Below are 19,437 nucleotides of genomic sequence, written 5' to 3'. Positions count from 1 at the left end.
GGATTCTACGGTCTCAGGTGAGCAGGACTTATTTTGGTCACCATGTCTCCATTGCTGCTAAAACCAGCCCCGGGTACTCAGAGAATGCCCCTCTGGGTTGTATTTTCAGAGGCAGCACCCCCAAGCCCTGGTCTGCCTTTCCTTTGCTCAGTGCCCCCCAAAGCATAGCCCACAGCTCCCAGTCCCTGGGGGCGCTGCGTCTCTAGCACAGACTGCCCTTCAGCGGTTGCCTTTCATGTTAGATGCTGAGGCCCAGGGCACACAGCCAACTTCTGATGAATACCAAAGAGGAGAAAAAGAGGCTCTAGTGCCTTCAAAATAACACCTTTACCAAGACAGCCGGCGAGCACCAGAGTAAGAAACCTTGAATCCCAGGATTCTGGCCTCTTCTGGAATTTTCTATGTACCTATTTTTCCCTTTCATCATTGCCTTCTTTTTGTCACTCTGACCTCAATAGTTCATAAGCTCATGAATTCTTTGCCAGCAACTCATCTAAAAATCTTCTTATCTTGGCTACTCAGAAGGAAAGAAAAATAGTATTATTTGTGATGTTTCTTTTGGAGGAGTTGGAGATGGGAAAGAATGCTAGGGTCTTGAGTTAAGGAGAGGGTGGAGAATACTGTATTCTCCTGATATATTTTTTAAGACAACAATGTTCCACTGGCTACGGACTTTGTTCTGAAGTTGTCTGTAGTAACTAAAACCTAGAGGAAGCCCAAGAAGCTCATGGCTTAGTGAAGTAGATTCAACCTCAGAATCTTGCAGGGTCAAGGGTTGGGGGAGGTTAGGAAGGGGGTGTGTGTGTGTGAAAATTGCCAAGGCCTCAATTTGACCCCCAGAGTTTTGGTTCAACAGGTCTGGGATGGGGCCTGGGCATCTGTATTCTAAATAAGCTCCTCTGGAAATTTGGGAGCAAGCCAGGTTTAATAACCCCTGAGCAGGTGGCCTGAGGTGAACAGAGGGGAGACACGGTCCATTCAACAGGCCAGTGGCCATTAAAATTGTTGCTATGGTCTTAAAAAACTAAAAATAGAGTTACCGTATGATACAGCGATCCCATTCCTGGGCATATATCTGGAGAAAACTATAATTCGAAAAGATACATGCACCCCAATGTTCACAGCAGCACTATTTATGATAGTCAAGACATGAAAACAAGCTAAATGCCCGTTGACAGATGAATGGATAAAGAAGATGTGGTACATATGCACAATGGAATACTACTCAGCCATAGAAAGAATGAAATATTGCAATTTGCAGCAACATGGATGGACCTAGAGATTATCATACTGAATGAAATAAGTCAGACAAAGACAAACATCACATGATATCACTTTTATGTGAAACCTAAAAAAAGATACAAATGAACTTACTTACAAAACAGAAATAGACTAACAGACATAGCAAACAAACTTATGATTACCAAAGGGGAAAGGGGGGAAGGGATAAATCAGGGGTTTAGGATTAAAATTACACACTACTATATATAAAACAGATAACCAACAAGGTCCTACTGTATAGCACAGGGACCTCTACTCAATATCTTGTAGTAGCCTATAGTAGGGAGGGAATCTGAAAAAGAATTACTTGGCTGTGAGCCTGGGACTGGCACAACATTGTAAATCAACTATATTTCAATAAAAAATTAAAAAGAAGTAAACCCTAAAAAAAAATTGTCGCTAAGGCTTTTGAAGAGAAGGTTTGTAGGAGTGGGACCAGAGGTTCTAGAAGGGAAAAGAAAGCCTAGATGGGTTTCTTGCAGGGTCAAGAGAACAAGTCAGCTCAGGAAGGTTGTTGGGCCCAGATTCAAGAAGGACATACATGGGCGGGGCCTTTCTAAAATGCTGAAGACAGAGCTGGTGATGAGGGTGACCACCCAGAGTGGAAAGGGAGTCTTGCGGGGGAGGGGCTGGGTGCTAAAGAGGATGGTGGGGTATGTGGGAGAGCCTGGTTTGTTCAGGATTCTGAGGAACTGAATTCTAGTCCTGAATCTGCCAAGAGCTCACAGCAGGACCCTGGTTCTGGTCTGTCAAGTTCTGGCTCTCAGTGTCTTCATCTGTAAAGTGGGTGGGTTTGGATCTGAGGGTCTATTTCAGGGGTTGGCAAACCTTTTCTGTAAAGGGCCAGGTGGTAAATAGGGTTTATGGGCCATACACTTTCTGTTGCAACTACTCAACTCTGCCATTGCAGTGAGTAAGCAACCACAGACAATACATACATGACAGAGCTGGCTGTGTTCCAAGAAAACTTTATTCACGAAATCAGATGGTGGGTCACAGTTGGCCAACCCTGGGTCTGTTTGATTCCTTCCTACTCTGAAATTCTTTGATTCTATCAAAATAGTCAGCTGCCTGGGGACTTAGGGTGAGTCTAGTGTGCAGATCAGGAAAGATGGGAAGAAGCACATGAAGGTCCTAGCAATGGGCACAGAAAGCTTTGGAGAGATTAGAAAATAGGACCCTTCCAAAAAGAGGTCATGGGTGGATCTGGGGAATATTGAGCTACAGGCATACTCCGAGGAAGAACCTTCAAGGATAAAACTCAAACCTGGCCATGGGTGTGTAACTGATAAAATGTCATCTATTAATAGCATTTTTTCATCCAACAATCCTTTAGGGAGCACCCACACTGCAGGTATGCTTCCAGGAGCTGGAGATGGAGTGGAGAACAGGATGCATCCATGTTCTCATAGAGCTAACAGTCTAACAGGGAGACAGATAAGAAACCCATAAACTAACAAGTAATAAAGCAATTACAAACTGTGATCAGTGCCAGGGTGCTGGGATAGAGAATAAACAGGGTTGACATAGGTTGGTGGGAAGGCCTCTCTGAGGAGGTGACAAAACCTTGAATATGTGAAGGAATTGGCCATACGTGAATGTGTGTGTATAAAGATGGATGTTCTAGGTGGCAGCAACAGACTGTGCAAAGGCCCTGAGGCAGAAAAGACCTTTACAGCTCAACCAAGGCCTTTCACACACATCATGTCCTCCAGGACAGATGGGGCAGCCAGGACATGTGTGAGGAAGGATCACTGTGGTTGGCTGGATAATGGCCCCCAAAGATATCCGGTCAGTTCCCTATGAATACTGATAGCAAAAGAAAGTCTGCAGATGTGGCCCAGCTAAGGATCTTGAGAAGATTAGCCTGGATTATCCAGGTAGGCCCTAAATGCAATCACAAGGGTCCTTATAAGAGGGAAACAGAAGGAGATTCAACACAGGTGATATGGAAGCAAGATGCTCTGCTGCTGGGTTGAAGATGAAAGAAGGGGCCACAAGCCAAGGAATGCAAGGGATGCAGATTTAGAAGCTGGAAAAGATGAGGAAATGGATTCTTCCCTCAGAACCTCCAGAAGAAAACAGCCTTGCTGACATCTTGATTTTGGCCTGGTGAAACTGACTTTGGACTACTGACCTCTAGAACTGTACGAGAATAAATGTGTGTTGTTTTAACCCACCAAGTCTGTGGCCATTTGTCACAGCAGCCACAGGAGACTAAGCCAGGGTATTGACAGGGTCGCTGCAGGTGAGGTTGGAGACATGGGGGTGGAGAATGTGAATCAAGTATTAAAGCTGGGAATGGGGGCATTCACAGGGCTCTGGAATTCATCTCGGATGCCTAAACTGCCTTGTTCCTGAGGTCCAAGCATTACTTGTTGATATGGGCTGAACTGTGTCCACCCCAAATTCATATGTTGAAGCCCTAACCCCCAGAACCTCAGAATGTAACTGTATTAAAATGAGGCCATTAGGGTGGGCCCTAATTCAGTGTGACTGGTGTCCTCATAAGAAGGGAGACTGGGACACAAAAAGAGACACAGAGGGGCAGCCATGTAAAAGATGCAGCAAGAGGGCAGCAGTCTGTAAGCCAAGGAGAGAGGCCTCAGAAAACACCAAACTCGCTGACACTTGGATCTTGGACTTCCAGCTTCCAGCACTGTGAGAAAATAAATTTCTTTTGTACAAGCCGCCTTTTTTATTATGGAAGCCCCAGCAGACTAATATGCCTGTGGCTTGACTTACACTTTGCCCTGCCCTTGAGGTTTTAGTCTGTGGTAGAGGAGCTTCTATTGGAAGCTCACACTCTTTACAGTGTGATGGTTTTCTGTTCATTTCCTAGGGACAATAGTGGATAAGTTAAAGCCATTTGAAAGCTGTCCCATGCGGAAGTCAGAAGTTTGGGCTTTGGAGACAGGCTGACCAAGAGCTGGATTCCAGCTCCACCTTCAAGCTGTGTGACCTTGAACAAAGGACAGTTGTCCCTTGGTATCCATGGGGAATTGGTTCCAGGACCTCCACAGGTACCAAAATGCTCAAGTCCCTTATATAAAATGGCATGGTACAGTTGGCACTCTGTATTTGCAGGTTCTGCATCTGCAGAATCAACCAACTGTGGACGTGGACCCCACGGATATGGAGCATGACTGTATTCCGATGGTCATGCCTCACTTCTCTCACCGGGAAAATGGGGATAATAACAGTACCTATGTCAGAGGGTGTGGCTGACACAGTACCTATGTCAGAGGGTGTGTAAGGGCCCCCCAAAATGTCCACATCCTAATCCCCAGAACCTGTCAATGTTATCTGATGAAACAGAGTTTGCACATGTGATTATGTTAAGGATTTTGAGTAGGGAAGACCATCTTGAATTATCCAGGTGGGCCCCAAATGAAATCACAAGCCAAGTTAGAAGAGGGAGGCAAGAAGGTCAAAGGAGGGAGTAGATGTGACAACAGAAGCAAGTTGGACTAATGCAGGAAACGGGCCAGGAGCCACGGCACACAGGTGGCCTCCAGACGCTGGAAAAGGCAAGGAAGTAGATTCTCCCCCGGAGCCTCCAGAAGGAACCAGCCCTGCCGACACTTTAACTTTAGCCTAGTGAAACTGATTTCATACTTGTGACCCCCCAGACCGTAAGATCATCAGTTTGTGTTGTTTTGAGCCTGCACGTTTGTGGCAGATTTTTTCTTTTTAATTAAAAATTAAAAAAAATTTTTTTTAAGTCTTTATTGAATTTGTTACCATATTGCTTCTGTTTTATGTTTTGGTTTTTTGGCCACAAGGCACGTGGGATCTTAGCTGCCCGACCAGGGATTGAACCCGCACCCTCTGCATTAGAAGGTGAAGTCTTAACCGCTGGACCGCCAGGGAAGTCCCTGCGGCAGTTTTTTACAGCAGCCATGGGAAACTAACACAGAGGGTTATTGTAAGAACTGGATGGGATGAGGTCCATGTAGCCTGGTGCCTGGTACCAGGAAAGTGCTCATAAGCGGTAGCTGTCATCATCATCATCACCAACGTTGTTTTTAGCATCAGTCAACCTTCTCTCTGCCAGATGGAAGAAAAGGCCTTGCTACACAGAGCAACGCTTGCGTCTTCTCTTTTCAAATCAAAGCAAATCTCTGCAGTTGCTCTGCCTTTCCTTTATAAATTGTGTGGCCCCGACTTTTCATGTTTGTTATTTGTTAAGTCTTTCTTTGGCTGGAGAGGAATTTAGATATTTGACTGTGGTTTGGGAGGCTCATAATTTCAGAGAAACAGGGAGTGAAGGACGAGCAGCAGCATTGATAGTAGACAATATCCAGTGCTGGTTTCTATAGCAATATTCACTGTAATCTCACTGTAGTTGTGATACCAAAGCTAGGAAGATGATGGCAGAAGTCAGAGGTGGCCATGGCTGGTTACTATAGTGACAGCCCAACTGTGCAAAGTATGGTGGGCTTGCCTGAGGGGTGGTTCCTGCAGACAGCCTGGAGTAGGAGGCGGCAATGGTGTGGGCTAGGTCAGAACTTCCTGAATATTAATGTGCATACGAATAGTCTGGAATCTTTTTAAAATGCAGATTCTGATTCAGTGGGTCTGAGGTAGGGCCCGAGATTCCGCATTTCTATCAAACTCCCTGGCAATGATGCAGCTGCCAATCTATTGACCACATTTAAATAACGAGGCCCTAGGAAGTATTATGACTCAAGCCAGAAACCAGGGACGGTGAATTTGGTTATCATGTTTAAGGGGGAGAAGGTGAGGCAAGGAGGGAGAGAGCTGCAAGAGGGGAGAGAGGCCCAGGAGACAACAGAAGGGAAGAAGGAGCTTGTTTGTACCTGGACCTCCTGATTAAACCTGGGGGCTCTGTCGGATTGGCTGAACCTAGGTCACAAGACTGCACCAAGCTGTAGGGGAGGCTGGGAGAACAAGTGTTTGGTGATTTCGGCTTTTATTGGGGGAGGTGGGTTCTGCCTCCCACCACGATTCTCCTTTAGTTTTCCAGTAATCTTATGAAACATCATATCCCATTCTTAGGGAGTTTGTTATGAGCTAAGCTCCCATCCCATTGTCTGATAGGTGTTTTGTATTCATGACAGTGTTTAGCATCATCCCGGGAATGTAAATGCTTAAAAAATACACTTTGTGATAGTTGATTTTATGTGTCAACTTGGTTAGGCCACAGCTACCCAGAGATATGGTCAAACATATATTACCCAGATATGTAGTCCGGATGTCGCTGGGTGTTGAAAGTATTTTTTAGATGAGATTAACAATTAAATCAGTGGACTTTGAGTAAAGCAAGTTGTCCTCCATAAGGTGGGTAGGGCTCATGCAATCAATTAGAGGCCTGAAGAGAAAAAAAGACTGTTCTCCAAAAAACAGGGAACCTGCCAGCTCACTGCCTTCAGATCTGAGCTGCAACGTTGACTCTTTCCTGGATCATACACACAACCTAGTGGTTCTGCTTCTCTGGAAAACCCTACCTAATACAAACCTGCAACGGGTGCCACAGGAATTAATTATTTGCAGTGATGCAGCCTCCTCTTCCTACGATGATCCCACCCCCTTCCGCATCATGCACAATTGGAAGGGGCAGGGAGGAAGCTTGGGGGTCGGATCACACAGAGGACCGCTTCCCAGTTTCCCAAGTGTGCAGACACATCCCTTGGGAACTGAGACAAAGGCATCATGGGTAGGGTACGGTCAATGCTTTTAGGGAAGGGTAAGCCATGCTATACCAAAGGACAAGTCCCTTGCTGTGTGGAAGTCCACCCCACCAACGGGTGATTATATAAATCCCCTGAAATGGGACAAGTGCCAAGGGGTACTGGTGAGGAGGTGACTTCCCCTAATAGTGCCAGCAGGTGCATGTGACTGACCACCCAGCCTTCTTTGGCTTTCCTGTCACACATTCTGAAGAAGGTGATTTAGGGGGCTGCGGGGTCCATGAATGGAGCGCGGAGGTGCAAGCAGAGCAAAAATGATATACAAATAGTAACAGTGTCCTCGCTGCGGACAAACAGCTGCACATCCCCCAGCCTTCATCTTCCCTCCCACCCTGGAGAGGAAGGTCTCCTCCTCCACACACCCCGCCCCCCACTTCCCTGGGCACTGGCCCCATCACTGCTCTCCCGGCGGTCCCATAACTCAACCTCCACTTCCTCTCTGGACTTTCCCATCAGCATTTAAACACGCAACATGCTCCCGTCTCTCACAATTTGAATAGGAGAGGAGAAAAACTGATGGAGAGTAAGAATTCACAGTCCTCCAGGAATTTCAGTCTAGGTTCTCCATCTAGTTTTCAGTCTTCAGCAGGGGGAGCTCAAAATCACCCGGGGGGGCTTCCCTGGTGGCGCAGTGTTTGAGAGTCCGCCTGCCGATGCAGGGGACACGGGTTCGTGCCCCGGTCCGGGAAGATCCCACACGCCGCGGAGCGGCTGGGCCAGTGAGCCATGGCCGCTGAGCCTATGCGTCCGGAGCCTGTGCTCCGCAACGGGAGAGGCCACAACAGTGAGAGGCCCGCGTACCGCAAAAAAAAAAACCCAAAAAACAAACAACAACAACAACAAAAAATCACCCGGGGAACTGGTTGAAATGCATAGTCCTGAGTTCCTACCATTTGCTGGGTGTGTTCGTTTCCTGTCGCTGCTGTAACAAACTACGCAAACTTGGTGGCTTAAAACAACAGACATTCATTCTCACAGAGTGCTGGAGGCCAGAAGTCCAAAATCAAGGTGTCCCCAGGGCTGTGCTCCCTCCAGAGGATCTAGGGGAGAGCCCATTCCTTGCCTCTTCCAGCTTTTGGTGGTTGCTAGCATTCCTTAGCTTGTGGCTATATTACTCTAATCTCTGCCTCTGTGTTTATATCACTTCTTCCTTTGTCTGTGTGTGCCAAATCTCCCTTTTCTTATAAGGACACTTGTGATTGGATTTAGGGCCTACCCAGATAATGCAGGATAATCTCCCGGTGTCAAGACCCTTGACTGAATTGCATCTGCAAAGACCCTTTTTCTTTATAAAATAACATCTATTGGTTGCAGGGGATTAGGACCTGTTTTCTTTGGGGCCACTATTCGGTCTACTAACACTTGGCATCTATCTGCATCTAGTCCATTCTCTGCAGGGGTGTCTGGTGACTACCTGAGGCCGAGACTCTCAGGTCTAGAGAATGCCAGCTCTGAGCTGAGGGATGCTCGACAAGCCCGAAGTCCTTCCTCACACATCATGCAGGGCCCAGAGACCAGCCTGCACCTCTCCTCTGTAGGCTGTTGGCTACAGCACAGCCGAGCCTGGCTTAGGGGTGCAGAGGCCTCTGTGGTGGGAACCTGATCTCAAGCGAGTAGAATGATGATGGGGCCTAGAGGGGATATAAATGGCCCTGGGAGGGAAGTCGTGGCTTCAGAAGTGGGGAAGCCATAGGCTCTGTTGGACGCTGCCGCAGAACCTTCCTCGCAGCCTTGGGTACAAAAGATAAACATCCGGGAGGTGGCAAAGGCTGCACAGCTTCATATCCTAGCAGCAGAGGCTCAAGAAACCTAAAAAGGCAGGGCCTGGCCGCATCAAGGCCGAGAGGCAAAAGCCAGAGATGGGCTCCCGGGGTCATCTGAGCCTGCCCCTGCCTCCAAGAGGATTATTATAAAAGTCTCCAAAAGGCAGCACACGGCCTAACGAAGAATCCCACTGCATCTTTGAATCTAATGCTGGTGTGGTGGAACGGACACACAGCCTGAAGACAGAAGGGCCCTACATTTGAGCCCAGGCTCCATCATTTGCTGTGGGACCTTGGGCAAGTTACTGAACTTCTCTGTGCCCCAGTTTCCTCCTATGTAAAATGGGAGAAATAGTAAGGCTACCCCACAGGGTTGTTGGGCATATTAAATGAGAGCATCCCTGTAAGGTGCTGAGCACGTAGTAAATGCTCAACAAAGGGAGCTATTATTGAGGGCTCATTACATGCTAGGCATGGTTCTGAGCGGTTTCCTTTCATTGGTTCATTAGACAATGACTAGAACCATAAAGTAAGTACCGTTATGATTTTCATTCTACAGATAATGAAAGGAAGCACAGAGAGGTTATGTAACATGCCTAAGGGCAAGCAGTTATAAGCAGCAGTACTGGGATACACATGCAGGCAGGTGGACCCAGCCCTGGGGCTAGTAACCATGTCATTTCCAGGCAGAGGCTACAGTGTACCCAGGCTGGGTGTGGCTGGAGCTGAGATGGAGGGGAGATAGTGGTGGAGGGAGGTAGGAGGTAGGACAGGTAGGAGGCAACACTGGAGAGAGACAGGAGAAGAACCACACAGGGCCTTGTAACTCCTGCAATAAAACTGTGAACTCCTAATACTTTAATTTTCCCTGAGAATTGCAGTTGGAAAACACAAAATCAGAAAAACATTTGAAAAAAACATCAAAAATGGGTTGACAAAAATACCTCTGAGAATGCAAAACAATGGGTTCACCACAACTGTTTGTTTAGAAAGTTAGTGGAGAATTTTTTATACTCTGGCTGAGACTGCTTGGGTCCCTTTATATGTGTCCTCTTCTTCCTTAGTAATAAAACCCCCAATCTTCAGTCCTATAAGCAGGACTACCCAGCTTCCATTTTTCAGCCTCCCTTGCAGCCAGGAGACTGGTTCTTACAAAGATATAAGCAGAAGTTTCTTGTGAGACTCTTAGGAAAGTTCCTAAATAGAGGAAGCCCAACTTTCTCTGGTCTTTTTCCATTCTGCTGACAAGAATGTAGACATAATGGCTGGTGCTCAAGCAGCCAAACTGAACCATGAGGTGGAAACCACATGTGATGACAGCAGAGCAAAAGGAGAGTAGAAGGATGATTGGTTAAGTGGCCATACCTGCCCTGGATTCTTAATTCCAGACTTAGTTTATACGAGAAATAAGCTTCTATCTTCTGTGAACACCTGCTATTTGAGTTTTCTGTCACTGATAGCTGAATCTAATTCTAAGTGACACTCATATCAGTTTCCATAACATTTATATTAAATCTCTATTTTTCCTTTATTGTGTCACCATGGATTTGAGTTTCTTTCTGTTTAGCAAAAAAAGACAGAAACATTTCTTTTCAGTAGTTATCTTCTAAAGACTACAAATTTTAACCTTGAGATTGTATTTGTTCCCAGAAACTACATTTATTAAAATATTTGTTACAGTGAATTGTTTGTTCATTTAAAGCTGTAAACAATGTCATAGGAAGTTGATTTTGTTCATCAACCTTGAGAAATTTTACTGACAATGGTTTTGAGCTTGTCAAAATTAACCTAAAAAAATCACAATATAGATACTCTTGGAGACAGAAACATATCTCAAAGTCTTTATGCTTGCAAAAGTTCTCTTGTAAGAAATTAAAATTAAAAAGCTATTTAAAAATAGCTAGCTTATGTTAGCTATTTTTCCTCAACTTTATTGAGATAAGAGTTGACATACACCAGAGTGCAAGTGTTAAGTGTACAGTGTGATGCTTTGATACCCATATTTTATGACTACCACAGTAGGGTTAGTTAACACCTCCATCACCTCACATAATTCCCATTTTGTGTTGGTGGTGAGAACATTTAAAATCTACTCTCTTAGCAATTTTCCAGTATATAATACAAGATTGCTAGCTATAGTCACCGAGCTGTACATTAGATCCCGAGAATTTATTCCTCTTATAACTGGAAGTTTGTACCCTTTAACCAACATCTCCCCAATTCCCCCACCCCCAGCCCCTGGCAACCACCATTCTACTCTCTGTTTCTCTGAGTTCAGCTATTTTAGATTCCACTTATAAGTGAGATCATACAGTATTTGTCTTTCTGACTTAGTTCACTTAGCATAATGCTCTCAGGGTCCATCCCCGTTGTCACAAATGGCAGGATTTTCTTTCTTTTTCTCTTGGCTGAATAATATCCCATTAACAGATCAATTAAAACACCATGCAGAATCTCTTCCTTCACACAAAGAAAGAGGAGGTAAAGTGAGGCTGGGCATAGTCTAGAGGTTCCCCTACATGCCCTTGGTGTCTTTGCCACTGGGCTGTGGCTTTGAGAAAATGATATTCTAGTTCTCTTGTAATAAACCCCTTGAACTCACATTCCCCTGCATTTGGCAGTCTGACAGGATGGATTAAATTCATACTCCAGCACTGATCAATCAGAACCCTACTTATCAAAACACAGACTTAAGACAGCTGGTTCCCCGGGCCTCCATGGAAAGACTCATGCATTGAGTTAGAAGCATGTTTTGGAGCAGGCTCTGCCGCTAACTAGCCACGTGACTTGTGTGTCTTGAGGCTTTTGGGCCTCCCGTATACTCACAGTAGAGTTAAGAGACCAGAGAACCCTCCCTTCTAGCTTAGAATAATAGTATAATATTTTGAAATAAAGAAAGAAATAACATACTGCCACGAGGAAGTTGGGGGGGAAAAAGGCATGAAGGGAGTTTCCAATAGAACTTTCTGCTATGATGGCAATGTTCTGAATCTGTGCTGTCTAATACAACGGCCACAAGTCACTGTGGCTGCTGAACCCCTGAAATGTGGCTGGTGCCACTGAGTAGCTAAATTCTAATTTTATTCAGTTTTCATTAATTTAACTTTAAATAGCCACACGTGGTTAGCGGCCACCTTACTGGATGGTGCAGTTGTAAGGAATGTCCTTCAGGTCACTATAGGTCCAGACAGGAATCCTGGTGGAAGTGGAAAAAGGGCTACAGTAGATATGAGGTAACCTAATTTTTGACTCTGTCTTCTTTCCATTATCATGATCTACATCATCACCGTTGTTATCAGGATTTTATAGCATCTACTCAAGTGCTTACAATGTTTCAGGCTCTGTGCAGAAAGCTTAAATGTATATTATTTCATTTAATTATAGTAACAACCTTGGAAGGTTATTATTATTATCATCCCTATTTACAGATGAGCAAACTGAGGCTTTGCAAGACTCAGTAACTACAGGATACCACAGGTATTGGTGCAGAACTGGGATTTGATCCCAAGTCTGCCAGAAGCCAAAAGTCCACATGCTTAGCCATTCTTATATGGCTTCTCCAAAGACCAGTGTGCCACTGGCTGAGTCATGGGACCTTGAGAAGCTTCAGGTCCTCGTCTGTGGAGGAGGAAACTGAGCCCTATGAACTCTAAGATCCACTCACACAGGAAAAAGTCATGATTCCTAAACTCCACCCCCACCCCTCACCCAGGGGGCCACTTTTATATAATGAATGCTATTGTTTACAGATGTGACTACGCGACTCCAAAAGTACCTGACCGCTCTCAGCACAGTTCAATGATTTCCCTCAGTGTGACCCTGGACTTGGTTATACATTGCTTTTAAAAACTCCCCAGGTGATTCAGATCACGGGAATGATCTAAGAGTCCTAGTCCTGGACTGAACTTGGTAAAGTCAGAAAAGATCCTTTTAAAATAAGATAATGAGAGCTTTATAATGCATGTTTCTCTTTTTGCCTTGGAGGCCAGGAAACTCAAAGCTAAATTTTGTGTTCAATTGCAACAGTAAACCTTAGGAGAGATTTTTCTGGTACGGTGGTCTTCCTTAGTGTTAGTGACACGTTTTTGTATTGTTATCCTTGTTTTGTGGTTCTGTTATATCTCACTCATAGTGTGAGTCTAGTTCTAACCTTTTTCAGAGTTAGATTCATTATAAATGATGAGTGGATAAACATCATCTGTCTCAGATTGTGACAAAGCCCCAAGATTAATTGGGATAATAAAATAAAAAAGAGAATGTCACCATGTAGAATGAGGGGGAGTCCTTTGAAAATGTGGGGGATAGAAATGGGATAGAACTTCCCAGCAAAAAGAAAAATAAAAAAGGAACATGGAGAAAGGAAGGAAAGAAAAGAGAAATCCCCAGAGAGCCTAAAAAATCAAGGAAGAGGGACTTTCATGGTTGTCCAGTGTGTAAGACTCTGTGCTCCCAATGCAGAGGGCCCAGGTTCGATCCCTGATTAGGGAACTAGATCCCGCATGCATGCTGCAACTAACAGTCTGCATGCTGCAACTGAGGAGTCCACATGCCACAACTGAGAGTCCACATGTCACAACTAAGACCTGGTGCAGCCTAAATAGATAGATAGATAGATAAATAAATAAATAAAATACAGCTGCAAAATGTATATTTAAAAAAAAAATCAAGGAAGAGACTAGAGGAGGAAGGGAGGCAGTTTTGCTGCCTACACAAAACAACCGCGTGGCCATTTAACAGATTTATGGAATCTCCATACGCGTGAGAAGAAAACATATGCATAATTTACTTGTTGGATTAAATGTTACCAATTTTACACTTCACTGAATCTGGAAGTGAAAGATGACAGAAACCAGGAAGGAAGCTTGTGATTTTAATTAAAGGAAAACCAAAAGGGCTATTTGTTAAGCTGGACTTTGGTGCTATCTAGGAAAGGATTCCTCGTCTAGGTCAGTACTCCAGGGCGACCCTTGCCATCTACACAGGCAAAATATTCAGGGCTGATTATCTGATGAGATGGAAAGGGGTCTGGGTGCGTCCCCTCCCCACATACCATGACCTGTCCAATCCTCTTAGGAGAATTCCTGCAGCCTCTCTCATCCAATCATCGAGTGAAGGGGTCACGTTCTGGGGCCAGCCCCAAGGGAGGGAGAGTAACCAAAGCAAATCCTAACCAGGGATGAGTCCAGGCTGGGGAGGGGAGGCCTGGCCAAGTCAGGAGTAGCACTCCTCTGAGATGGAGGGATGGGCTGGCAAAGAGGTTGGGGGGTGGGGTGAGGGGGTGGGTATGGGTGTGTGTGTATCCATATTTGTCTGGGGTGCGGGTGTTGGTTCTGAATGGAAGCTGGGTGCATGGTGAGTGGATAAGGCAAAGATGCCACCTAACCCTTAGATTCCTCTCTCACCTAAAGACTGAGGATAATGTCCATTGGTCCTTCTTTACGGGGCCACTGAGAAGATGACGTAACAGGTACAGAACTACAGTTATACGAAAGGTTTACATTCAGGCGTCTTCATGTACACCAGGCATCTAACACATCTAGTCTAAGTTGCTACCTACTTAAACACCAGATGAAGAAAAACACAAAGAGGAAGGTAGTTCTGCTAACCAGAACCTCATCTTATCAGGGTTTTCCAGCTACAACTGTAGCAATGCTACAAACCGCCTAGCGGGAGCTCCTGTACACATGCTCAGCACATAGGCTGGGTTCTCCTGGCTTCTCCTATCAGTTCCTCACACCTGTTCTCATTCTGCTTCCAGATTTCCAGCCTCTCCGTCTTGCTGTATTCCTCTTCGCCTATCACTGGGACACCTCCAAGTTGAAGCTTTGCTTTACCCAAATGTGATTATAAACATGGGTCTCATGCCTTCCACCTTTCTAGGTACATCCCCCCTTCCTGCGTCCTCCCGGGATAGAGATCTTCTTTCCCAGACACAGCTCCTGCACTGGACTTGCCTCAGTGCTACCAGCAGGAACCAGGCCCATGAAATGGGCCAAACATGAATCACTTGTCTTCTGGAATAGCCAGACGGCAGGCCAAAGTCAAGCATACATTATCACAATGCTTGGGTATTGACTCCACTGTCCAAACCACTAGAGTGGGGAGTGCCGGACTTCATTAACCATGCTTATTCACCTTAAGTTTTCCCCTTCTGTGATACCCAGGACAGGGGATTCAAAGGGACAGGTGCGAAAAAATGTTTGTCAAGTTAAACTGATAGCTTTTTCTAAGGGTGCAGGTGTCAGATAGCTGTGAGTTTTGATCCTGGTGCTGTCACTCACCTGGGTCAGTGACCAAATTTCAGCAAGTCACATGGCCAACGAGCCCCAGGGTCCAATTGGGAAATGGGGAAATACACACCCTGCAGGCTTGCCTGGCACACAGAAAGTCCTCAGTAAATTACAACTGTTTTTGAATAGTGAAAAGTTGCATCTGGGTTAGAAATTGGACTGGTTGGTTCTGAAAGCCCCAAGGAGCAAAAGAAGGAGTGGTGGTGGCAGCTCCAGGGAGCAGATCTCGGTTCACTTAAGTAAGACCTCAGAGGAGTCTCAGCTCTCTAGAGCTGGGATGGGAAGAAAGCCTCAAGGGCTGGTGCCTAGGTTGGGCAGTCCCTTGGGGAGGACCTTAGGAAGGGGATTTAAACATCGAATGGGCGGTTAGACTAGATGACTTTTTGGAGTCCCTCCCCACCCTAAGAGTCTAACACTCCACATTTAACTGATTGGCCACTGATACAAGACTCTTCCTAGGATTGGACCATTGCATTATTTTCATAATAATTTCCGGGTTCTGGTTTTTCTCTTCAATCTTTTCACATTGCTGCCATGATGAATGTGCTAACATGTAAATGTGGTCATCTGATAAAAGTATAAATTCCTCAGCCTGTGCATATGTTAACTGGCCTCAATCCACATCTTCACTCTCCCGTGCCCCTTCCATGCCTGTCCAGCACCAGTGTGCTCCAGCCACACCAAACGGCCAGCCGTTTCTGGAACACAGGTGTCTGCTCACATCTCCCTCCATTGCTCCTGCGGTTGTTCCCTCTCTCTTTCTATCCTGTCCATCGAGTTAAGTCCTACTCATCTTTAAGACACCAATCAAATGGCACCTCCTCTGGGAACTATTCCCCAAGAGCCCTCCACCCCCATACCCACAATATAGTTAGTCTTTTGTTTCCTTCTAACTCGATAAGCATTTTGTACATAATTCCATAATACCATTTATATCATGTTATTGTTATCATTTATGTCTTTACTACCATCCCAGCTAACCACGGGGACGTGAACTATTCATCCTTATATACCCCAAACTTGCATATTGTAGCCCTTGCCACTCAGGATGACATTTTATGTTAGTGTCCTGGTTTGTCCTGTTTTGCTTGTTAGTTTGCTTGTTTGTTTTTTGGCCGCTTGTGGGAACTGAGTTCCCTGCCCAGGGATTGAACCCACACCCTCGGCAGTGAGAGCGTGGAGCCCTAACCACTGGACCACCAGGGAAGTCCCTTCCTGGTTTGTTCTGTCTCCTCCACTAGACTATCAGTTTCATGAGAGCAGGAACTTATCCTGTGCTCTGCTTTATCCTCAGCAGTTAGTGTGGTGCCTGGTACATCATAGGTCCTCAACCAACATTCTCTGAGTGAATGAATGAATGAATGTTTGTTAACTGAATCAACGAATGTACGATTGAATCCTGTGAATTTGCTTAGGTCCTCAACCAATATTCTTTGAGTGAATGAATGAATGAATGAATGTTTGTTAAATGAATCAATGAATGTACAATTGAATCCTGTGAATTTGCTTAGCTTAAATTCTGGTGGGTTTCTCACTTTACTGTGGGTGACAGGTAACTGGGCTGGTTTTATAAAGACTAAGTAAAATGATAAAAATAGTTAAATGTAGTTTATTTTCAGTTGTGTTAAGGGTAGGAATCCACATTAAAATTCAATGTGGCACATATATGCAATGGAATATTACTCAGCCATAAAAAGAAACGAAACTGAGTTATTTGTAGCGAGGTGGATGGACCTAGAGTCTGTCATACAGAGTGAAGTAAGTCAGAAAGAGAAAAATAAATACCGTATGCTAACGCATATATATGGAGTCTAAAAAAAAAAAAAGGTACTGATAAACCTACTTGCAGGGCAGGAATAAAGAGGTAGATATAGAGAATGGACTTGAGGACATGGGGTGGGAGGACAAAGCTGGGGTGAAGTGAGAGTAGCACCGACATATATACACCACCAAATGTAAAATGGTTGGTGGGAAGCAGCAGCACAGCACAGGGAAATTGGCTCGGTGCTTTGCAATGACCTAGAGGGGTGGGATAGGGAGGATGGGAGGGAGGCTCAAGAGGGAGGGGATATGGGGACATGTGTGTGCATATGACTGCTTCGCTTTCTTGTACAACAGAAACTAACACAGTATTGTGAAGCAATTATACTCCAATAAAGATCTATTAAAAAAAATTCAGTGAGAACCAGGCTTGGGTAAAAACTCTGTTAGAAGTTAGGTTCAAGACCTTGGCCAAGTGCCCCAAATAAATCCCAGTGAGCATCAAAGACTTCAGACTCTGGGAAAGTCAGAAATGAAACATAAATGATGAGCAGGCATTAGGACCACATTCCTCTTGAGTTGAGATGTCCCCTGTGCCCAATCTGCCACCACAATGAAACTAGTGCATGTAGGAGGGGCTGGCAAAAGTGTCACTGGCCACAGACTTTTGGAACGATCTACAAGGCTGTGCCAGTTCCAGAACAGGTGAACTCACACACTAACAGGTTTTAAAACTGCTAAATGGGACTATTCATAGTGCTTTACCATTTGTAGGTAATAAGGGCAGACTTGGGATTTTGCACGTTTCAAAAATTGTATGCAGTCTATATACCAAGATGAGACCCAATTCTGTTCAGTTCAGCAAAACCCAATTCAGGTCAATTCAATTCAACCTGACTCAAATAATTCAGATTAACAAACATTTACTGAGCTTCTCAAAAACGTGGACTAGAAACCAAACTCTTCCATATGCTCAAAACGTTCTGCAAGATCTAACCCTGCCCACCTTGGACTTCATTTCCCACCATGCTCACTCATTCTCTGCCAGCCTCACTGGACTCCTTGCTGTTCCTTGCATGTTCCAAGAATGTTCCTGTCCCAGGGCCTTTCACTTACTGCTCTCTTTTCCTGGAAAGATCTTTGGTCAGATATCCACATAGCTTACAGCCTCGACTCCTTAATTTCTCTGCTCAAATTCTATTTCCTTAGAGAAAACTTCCCTGACCATCCTCGCTAAAATAACACCTCTCATCACCTGTACCTGGTTCAAGTACCCAGTTTTGTTTTTCTTTATATCAGTTACCTGTGCCTGATATTTTATTATTTATGCATTTGTTCCTCATCTGCAGCCCCTAGTAAAAGGTAAGCTCCATGAAGACAGGTATTTTGCCTGGCATAGAATAGATGTGCTATAAATATATGTCGAATAGATGAATGAATGAAATGAGCACCTACTATATACCAGCTTCTATACTTGGTGATACTGCAACGATTCTAGCCCTCAACAAACTCATGGTCTAATGTGAAAAACATGAGAAAAGAAGCTTATCTGAAGAGTCTTTTGATAAAGAAATGTACAAAATATTACGGGAGAATGAATCAAAATCAGCTGGAGCCAAAGAGGGTAAGAGCATGTTGTAAAATGCCATCCTGAGCCTGGAAGGGGGAGAGCTAGAAGGGCTTGGAAGAAGAATCCAGGCAGAGGATGGATTCCAGGATGAGGAAATGCAGAGCAAGCTCAGGGGACTCTGTGGGGACTGGAGTAGCTGAAGGGATAAGAGGATGGGAAGTATGGTGGCCGATGAACCCGGGGGCTGATAAGGCATGAACAGGGAGGGCCATTCATGGAGCAGGCCAATCATTTAACTTGTTCCCTATTTATTGACTATCTCCTTGGAGCAAGGGTCCATGCTGAGTTTTGTGGAAGATGCAAGAATTTAAAACCTGGACCCTGATGTTCAACCTAGCAAGGGAGTTCAAGTCACACATCCCCAGTTTCCCAGGGCAGCCCCAATTGCAATGTCTGTTTGCCCTTAATTATCCTTGTATACTTGTTAGACCATGACTTCTGATTGGTGGATCGGAGCGTAAAGTGGCCATCAAAGAAGGAAGGGCAGATAACCATGACGCAAGGCTGACCATGAGAAGTGTCCTGTGGGATGCTCTTGTAAAGTGCCCTGGGGTCTGAAGAAGGACAGTGCCTCCGGGGATGGAATTTGGAGGCAGTGGAATCTGCAGTCTGTGTTAGTGTTTTCAACAGGTTGGTCCTTGACTTTGACAATACTTTCCTTCCCTTTTTCTTCATAAAAATGTTCTTTCCACACCCTGCTGCCATAACGGATTGGGGAATGGCCATGTGATGGGTGGGATTCTGTGTAAGGAATTCGTAGAGAGCAGTGTGACAAAGGACTGCCAAAAGGGCTAGCTCCAGCCTTGGAGTTCAAACTTTTCAGTGAGAACAAAGCCTGGGAAAATAGTCACCTTCTTTTGCCAGCATGTTCTGCCTAAATTCCTGGGCAGGCCTGAACCTGACCTACTGAATCTTGACTGAGCTCCTCACACCAATTTGAAAGCACTGAGGAAGCCTTCCCAGGGAATGTTTCTTATCTGCGGGGAAAACCTAAAAAC

The 19,437-nt window shown here is 45.1% G+C and overlaps 1 protein-coding gene across 2 annotated transcripts in view; it reads right to left on the bottom strand.

Annotated features, from left to right (window-relative positions):
- ABTB3 (ankyrin repeat and BTB domain containing 3) overlaps positions 1 to 19,437 on the bottom strand; it is a 308,089-nt gene that overhangs the window by 74,828 nt on the left and 213,824 nt on the right. The window lies entirely within an intron of this gene.

Source organism: Aethalodelphis obliquidens, unplaced genomic scaffold (assembly GCF_003676395.1).
Source record: "Aethalodelphis obliquidens isolate GAN/ISIS:26980383/991018 unplaced genomic scaffold, ASM367639v1 scaffold8, whole genome shotgun sequence".
Classification (NCBI taxonomy): Eukaryota; Metazoa; Chordata; class Mammalia; order Artiodactyla; family Delphinidae; genus Aethalodelphis; species Aethalodelphis obliquidens.
Note: the sequence above shows the minus strand (reverse complement) of the source record. Positions and strands in the feature narration are given on the sequence as shown.